The sequence below is a fragment of the Papaver somniferum genome, unplaced genomic scaffold, assembly GCF_003573695.1.
Source record: "Papaver somniferum cultivar HN1 unplaced genomic scaffold, ASM357369v1 unplaced-scaffold_115, whole genome shotgun sequence".
Taxonomy (NCBI): Eukaryota; Viridiplantae; Streptophyta; class Magnoliopsida; order Ranunculales; family Papaveraceae; genus Papaver; species Papaver somniferum.
The window spans coordinates 3,610,890-3,618,397 of record NW_020620492.1 but is presented as its reverse complement, the minus strand read 5'-3'; the positions used below and the strand labels follow the sequence as shown (position 1 = coordinate 3,618,397).

The 7,508-nt window shown below is 35.0% G+C and overlaps 1 long non-coding RNA gene, 5 other non-coding genes and 1 pseudogene across 10 annotated transcripts; all 7 read left to right on the top strand.

Moving 5' to 3' along the window:
- The first annotated feature begins 1,488 nt into the window (after positions 1 to 1,488).
- Positions 1,489 to 7,147, top strand: LOC113329150. Of its 5 annotated transcripts, none has more exons than XR_003349736.1 (9): positions 1,489 to 2,559; positions 2,651 to 2,750; positions 2,845 to 2,987; positions 3,157 to 3,211; positions 3,304 to 3,413; positions 4,232 to 4,358; positions 5,529 to 5,564; positions 5,666 to 5,740; positions 5,854 to 7,147. It is a non-coding gene; the product is annotated as an uncharacterized LOC113329150 (long non-coding RNA). The 5 variants fall into 5 exon arrangements; XR_003349738.1 differs by having other exon boundaries at positions 5,529 to 5,572; XR_003349737.1 differs by lacking the exon at positions 5,529 to 5,564 and having other exon boundaries at positions 5,854 to 6,743; positions 7,034 to 7,105.
- On the top strand, positions 3,524 to 3,614 carry LOC113329337. Its single transcript, XR_003349841.1, has one exon. It is a non-coding gene; the product is annotated as a small nucleolar RNA Z101 (small nucleolar RNA).
- LOC113329340 lies at positions 3,679 to 3,762 on the top strand. The gene has a single exon (XR_003349843.1). It is a non-coding gene; the product is annotated as a small nucleolar RNA Z102/R77 (small nucleolar RNA).
- On the top strand, positions 3,852 to 3,942 carry LOC113329336. Its single transcript, XR_003349840.1, has one exon. It is a non-coding gene; the product is annotated as a small nucleolar RNA Z101 (small nucleolar RNA).
- Positions 4,468 to 4,575, top strand: LOC113329338 (annotated as a pseudogene).
- LOC113329339 lies at positions 4,621 to 4,704 on the top strand. Its single transcript, XR_003349842.1, has one exon. It is a non-coding gene; the product is annotated as a small nucleolar RNA Z102/R77 (small nucleolar RNA).
- LOC113329335 lies at positions 4,797 to 4,887 on the top strand. Its single transcript, XR_003349839.1, has one exon. It is a non-coding gene; the product is annotated as a small nucleolar RNA Z101 (small nucleolar RNA).
- Positions 7,148 to 7,508: the final 361 nt, after the last annotated feature.

Below are 7,508 nucleotides of genomic sequence, written 5' to 3'. Positions count from 1 at the left end.
GTTACGTTGCCAATTATACCCCCGAAAAATTAGGATGCATAACCCGTCATGCAGTCGTGTTCAAAATTTTATATAATTATGGGTGTTACGGAAACAAAAAATAATCTTGGGCCTAAGAACCAGAATATTAATTTGGGGAAATTATGGGAGACCCAAAATAAATAATATTCTCATTGCCAGGCCCACAATTAATTTTGGGTAATGTGACACCCAAAATTATCTGATATTATTAAGAATCAGTACATAACTCGTTATGCATACTATTTTTTCAGGCATAATTCGTTATGCAACCTAATTTTTCAGGGGTATAATTGGCAACGCAACTTGGATATAACATATCTAAAAATCCGCACCTTGGAATTTTTCCAATTTTATATCGTTAGAAATCTTTTTAAGAGAGTTACGCAACGAGTATAAACAAGAATATCAAATTTTTGTTTTTCACGAAAAAATCGGAGGTGATCATCATTTTAGGCAAAATTTTCGAAAACTTGATACATAACTATTATGCATCCACCAAAAAAGATGCATAACGAATTACGCAACCATTTTCTCGACTACATAACAAATTATGCATCTATAACAAGTTATGTAGCCATTGTTTTGGTTGATTTTAGTGTGTACATAAAAAATTAATGCATAATGCATTATGCAGCCATATTTTCGGATGCATAACAGGTTATGCATCTATTTTCTCGATGCATAAAATATTGTGCAACAATTTTTCCGATCCATTTTGCAGCCATATTTTTGGATGCATAACAGGTTATGCATTTATTTTCGTGACTGCATAACATGTAATGCAGATATTATCGTAGATGCATGATAAGTTATGCAACCTTATTTTTTGTTGGTTTCAATACTAAGAAAAAAGTAGCTGCATAACGTGTTATGCAACCGTTTTTTGAACTGCATAACAAGTTATCCAAAAAAAAACCCGGCATAACGTGTTATGCAACCAATATCGAGAATGCATAACAAGTTATGCAACAAATTTGTAGATGCATAACCTGTTATGCATCACTACTCACACCTCCATTTTCTTTTTAACGCACGTCCCACGCACACCAAACCCATTTGCACTTCCATCTCCTTTGCCTTGCCAATGCAACATGTTTTTAGCTCCATTTTCTTTTAAATGCATAACCCATTGAAACTAACATCAACACCACCATTGACTAATTTCTGAAGAAGTCATTTTATCGAACAACTGGTGTGTGTCTGGCAAACAAGCCTTCACTCACACTAGAGCTGTTTTGGACACCCAATTGTTGTTCCTTAGCAGATATACACTGGAAACTCTTAATTAAAACAAAAAACAATGTCTTACAAGTAGGTGCTAATTCATACTACTAACAAACTATTGAATCAACAAAATTGTAGATGGATTGGTCTCTTTTCTTAACAACCCCATACATACCTCAGAATCATATAGTGTTCATACCTTCCCACTAAAATTTGGTACGGAGATAATCACATTTCTCATAGATGGGGCGAGAAAACGAATTTTGACGATACTTGGAGCTGAGAAATTTCATTCCAAATCAAATGAAAAAGGAAGAATATGTTGATGATAAAGCAAAGAAAATTAGATGCAATCTTATCTTTCTTTTGTGCTTACTGGAGAATATTTAATCGCTTTTTCTTGACAGGACTGTATATCTGATCCCTGTGATTCCTATGAATTTGAAGACACCAACTCATGAATTTGTTCCTTTTTCCATTTAATTTCATAGTCATGAAACCTGTCACTTCAATCAAACCCAAACTCATGAATCTGTTCACCATTATTCGCAGTACCAACAGTCATATAATTAGTCTGTACAATCCCCTTATTATTCCCTAAGAACTCAAAATGAATCGTATCTTGTGATTTATAACCTTCTAATGAATATAAGTAAAGATTGAAACTCAAACCGTCTGTATTGCCATCAAGACATTTGATATTAGCTTCAAATATACCGTACTGGTAGCGATTCTTTTTTCTCCATCTTCATCCACAGAGGGTAATCCAAATTAGGCTAAAACCACCATGTTTATGTTTTTTTAGAGAAAATTCTTAAATGGGTTTGTAAAACAAGGTTTGATAATCATAGATCTACAGCTAAAACTTGTTTTCATTGAAGAAATTTCAGATTTTTATTAAATCAGATCGGATTTGGAGATGGAGGAGAAAGAGAGAAGAAAAAGAAAGAAGAAAAGTATAATTTCAATAATTTTGGGTCGGGGAATAATTTTTTTCTGAAAACTGCGCGCCTTTAAATTTCTGGATGTGGGTTTCACATTGGAAGAAATTGGAAAAATGGGTCTCCTATAGTTTTCATTATTAATTTTCCCAAGGGCTAAACCTACCAACCTTCTATCCGTGGGCCAAAGCCCATTCCAATGTCAGTTAGCATCAATCTCAGGCGTTCACTCCCTTAAATCCAAACCATTTCACTCCAAACCTTCTTCTCTCCTCTCCACGGACAAATTAAACTAGGTTTTACAAAAAAGGAAAACAAAGTTTTGATTCATTTTCCTAATCTATAACAAATAATGGCAAGCAAAAAACAGAAGGTAAATCCTCCTTTAATCCCTGTTTATAATCTTTTTTTTTTTTGTGAGTTTTTAAATGTTTAAATCAATTTTTTTTTAATTATGATTACAGTTCGTTTCTGATGGAGTGTTCTTTGCTGAGCTTAACGAAGTATTGACAAGAGGACTTGCTGAAGATGGTTAATCGTACAGTCGTACTCAAAATGCCCTAGGTATAAAACCGAAACTCTATTACTCTTATAAACTGTTATGTTTTGATATAGATCTGAAATTAGGGATTTGATAAGTTTGGTTTTGAATGTGTAGATGAAAAGGGAAGGAGGATTAGAGAATTGACTTCTGTAGTACAGAAGAGGTCTAAGTTAACAACAGAGCTTTATGTCATCATGTGCTATTGCTCAATCTGAGTCTCTCAGATACAAGCTTCTTGGTGGGCTTGCTGTTCGTAGGTGTGTATTCATGTATGTTTGTATTATTATCATGTTATCATAAATTGGACTTGTTATGAAGTAACCGGGCGTAATTGGTATCGTCTTGTTTCACTTGATTGTGGTTTCACATTTTGTCTTGTATTTGTCAGGATATATAGTATGTGCCTAATGGAATTTCTTTGCTTAGGGCCTACTATGGTGTTTTGAGATTCGTCATGGAAAGTGGTGCGGACGGTTGTGATGTAAAATCTACTGCTATTGTTGCATATACGCCAGTCTTTTACCACTGGACTGTTTGATATGGTATCAAATTTCTGTTGTAATGGTTAAACAGGTTGTTAATTGTGAGTGGAAAGCTTAGGGAATTTCGTGCAAAGACAATGGAGTTCAAGGACGAGTACATGATTTCTTCTAGTCAGGCTGTTAGACATGTCTTCTAGACAGGTCAGTATGTACACCTAAGTTGCTATTTACTCTTACTTTCTTAGTACATCAAGAACCCTGCGGTAGTAAAGGTTGAATGGTAATCGTGGTTTGTTTTAACTGTTGAATGTCAAGGACATATGTGGAAACTTCATTTGTAAATGGGTGATATGCGTCCGAATATTCATTCATGTTTAACACCTTGGAGAACAGATACCCTGAATAAATCTCTTCTCTGTTTTTTTTTTGTTATTGTTTGGTTTCTTTTGGTTATATATATTGGAGAGAATGAGGTGATGATTAGGTTATTTCCCTATTGGTTTGATCGTCGAAATGATGGCATAAGTGTATTAGCTCTAGCTGGTCATTCTCTCCGTACTTTCTCTACTTTCTAATTTAATGTTGTCTTCATTTGTACTAAACATTTAGTTTGTTCTGTGTTTTCTTACTGTTGAATTTCAAGAGCAAATGGGTAAAATTTATTTGTAAATGGGTAATTTGCATCTGAAAATTTCATTGATGTTAACACCTTGGAGATCTGATGCCCTGCATCTCTTCTTTGTTTGTTCGTTATTTTTTTCTCAGTTTCGCTAGTTTCCTTCATGGTTATATGTTTTCCTACTGTTTTGATCGCCAGAATGATATGTATTAGCTCTAGCTGGTCATTCTCTCCCTTCTTATCTTACTAAAAAAATGTCTATTTTTCTGTTTTACCACTTTTTTTCTTGGTATCAAGGTGAAAATCATGTTGGAATGGGGACCCTGTTGCATATATACCAGATTTTCCCCTCTGGTCTGTTTGATATGATACTAACTTCAAGTTTGTAATGGTTAAACAGGTTTTTATGAGAGCTTAGTGCAGCTCGTGCAAAGTCAATGAAGTTGAAGGATGGGTACATGATTTCTTCTGGTCAGCCTGTTAACGAGTACATTGGCTCAGCTGTTAGACACGTCCTCCTTAGACAGGTTAGTTTGTACACCCAACTTGTTATTAAGTTTTACGTTCTTAACGCTTTAAGAATCGTGCGGCTAGTCTATTTTGAATGGTAATTGAGGTTTGTTAAACTATTGAATTCAAGGGCATACGAGGAAATTGTAAATGGGTAGTTTGTGTCTGAAATAAATGGGTAGTTTGTGTCTGAATGTTCATTGATGTTAACACCTTGGAGTTCTGAAGCCCTGAATAGATCTCTTTTCTGTTTTTTCGTTATTGTTTTCCTTTTGGAGAGAATGAGGTGATAATTAGGTTATTTCCCTATTGGTTTGATCGTCGAAATGATGGCATAAATGTATTAGCTCTAGCTGATCATTCTCTCCATACTTTGTTTACTTTTTAATTTTTATTGTTGTCTTTCATTTGAATGAAACATTTAGTTTGTTCAGTGTTCTCTTTCTGTTGAGTTTCAAGGGAAAATGAGGAAATATTATTTCTAAATGGGTAATTTGCATCTGAGTATTTCATTGATGTTAACACCTTGGAGATTTGATGCCCTGGATATCTTCATTGTTTATTCGTTGTTGTCTTATCTCAGTTTTGTTAGTTCTTTTTCAGTTATTAGTTTGATAGTGGAGGGTATGAGTTGATGACTCGGTAATCTCCTTATTGGTTTGATCGCTGGAATGATGGCAAAAAAATGATCATTCTCTCCATTCCTACTAACAAAACCTCTATTTTTTAGTTTTACTTCTTTTTTTTATCTGCGCGTTATATTTCCTTTGTTATGGTTATGTATGACTAAATGAGTTATACTTTTCCAAGATAATTTCATGTTTGTAAGCTTGGGTAGCCTCATGCCCTCATATCTGCGCTTACTTTTTTTTTTTTTTTTTTTTCATTTTCATCTATTAGAGTAGTTTGCAACATGCTTTGGAGTTCGTTAGGCTCCTTAAGTGCAAACCTTGCATTGCTTTGGAGGTTTCTGATTCATGCGTACATTTTGTCAAACCGAGTTGTTGAATCTGTATTTTGGGAGTTGTATGCTAGTAGTTTGTTTGGGCTTTATTGATTATGTGCTGTCTGAGTTGCTACTACTTTTTATATATTCATATTGAGATGTCTGATTTGTGAATCATTGCGAATCATAAAAGCTCATTGACTCATTATATACCGCTAATTAATGAAATCTCTATGAATAGGGCCTGCTGTGTTCGCCATGGAAAGTGGTGCCAAAGGTTGCGATGTACAATACACTGCTATTGTTGCGTATATACCAGTATTTTCCCTATGGTCTGTTTGGTATGATATTAACTTCAAGTTTGTAATGGTTTAATAGGTTATTCTAAGTCAATGAAGTTCAAGGATGGATACATGATTTGACAGAGCTGTTAGACACGTCCTTCTTAGACAGGTCAGTTTGTACACCTTAGTTGTTAAATATTGTTATTTACTCTTTCCTTTCCTTTGTTTTTGGGCTTTCCTTTCATCTCCTTACACAAATTTCATCTTTTGTTTGTTGAGCAGGGTGTTCTCAGTATCCACCCGATGGAAAGAATGGTCCATTGACTCATTACCCGAAGTTGGGTATTTCATTAGCACGCCTTCAGTGTTACTAACTACTGAGATTGAAATGCCACGTCAATTAGGAGTTCCCTCTCAAATGATAGTAGCTTAAAATTGACGTGGTTTCTAGTTTGTAGTCGTGTGAGTTTCTGTAGTAATTTATCAGAAGAGGATTTTGAATGATAATACTTCTCAGTTTTATGTGGGTTTCTAGTTTGTAAGTTCTAGTAGTCTAAAGAAAACTCTTTTCAAAAGCCAGATTATGTTTTTTCTCTTCCATTTTATTAGATTTCCGATACGGGAAATCTCTATCGTTATACCTTGTAGGTATGGCTTATAGTGTGGTGTCTCGGCCTAGGTTATCCTTGTGGGAAATCTCAATCGTTTGTGCTTCAACTTACACAGAAACTGAGTTTCCGTGTGATTAAGCTACACGGATGAGAAGATGGCGGCCCTTATCCCATTCAGTGTCTTTTTTTTTTTTTTTTTATCAGATCAGTGTCAGTATTTAGTATTAGTCTTATTAGTAGCAATTATCTTATTAGCGAGTGCCTTTATCAATTGTAATGGATGGGTTAGATTTAGCCATCTGGTGGCATTAGCTATTGGATGTATTTCGAAGAGTCGAGCTTTATAAGCTCCAGGTCTGTAATAGTTAGGGTTACCCTAAACCTAAAGAGCTGCAGGACTCACAATGAAACTTTTCTAGGGTTCTTCGGTCATTATCGACAATGGTTTCTTCTTCTTCTTCAAATCGTATGATTTGCAAATCACTAACAAATGATATCTTGATTGAGATCTGTAGCTATCTTCCTTTGGACTCGATTTGGAGATTCAAATGCGTCTCGAAGGTATGGTTATCTAACCTCTCAAACCCTCAATTCATGATGAAATGGCTTCAAATTAATAACAAATCTCTCCCATGGATACACTATCATACAATTACTTCCGGAAGTTCTCGTAAAATTGATTTCAATATTAGAAATGCATATCCCGATTCACATTCACAGTTTATGTCTAGATTTAGTCATGGATTCTCTTTTGAGTTCCTCAGAAATCAGAGAGGTGATAGATTAAACCTGTTAGGTTCTAGTAATGGTTTGGTATTTTGTCAATCATTTGGGTTATTTTATGAGAGTAGGTATCATGTTTGTAATCCACTGACTCAGAAATGGGTTGCACTTCCTTCACCACCGCACATACTGGATAAAGGATTTGATGTTAGTGGCTTATTTTGCGAGTATTCATCATCATCTGCAAGTTGCACGTATCTCTGATTTTGAAGAGCTGAAGAAGAAATTTGATGTTGATATTTATTCTTCTGATTTGGGTGTATGGAAAACTTCTCAAGTTTCCTGTGATGAAAATGTTGCGTGGGGATCGTGTAATATCGATAAAGTTGTTATTGTTAATGGTGTTTTATATTGGATTGAAGAAAAGGATAGATTGTTAGTTTACAATCTCAATCAGAGTGACGGACATCGATGTAGTTTGATCAATTTGCCTGATACTGAGTTTGATGGTAATGAGTTTATCTTTCATAGTCGTATCGGGGAGTCTGAAGGCTGGGTATGTTATGCCAGTGTTAGATATACAGGAACGGAAGTTACTGTGAG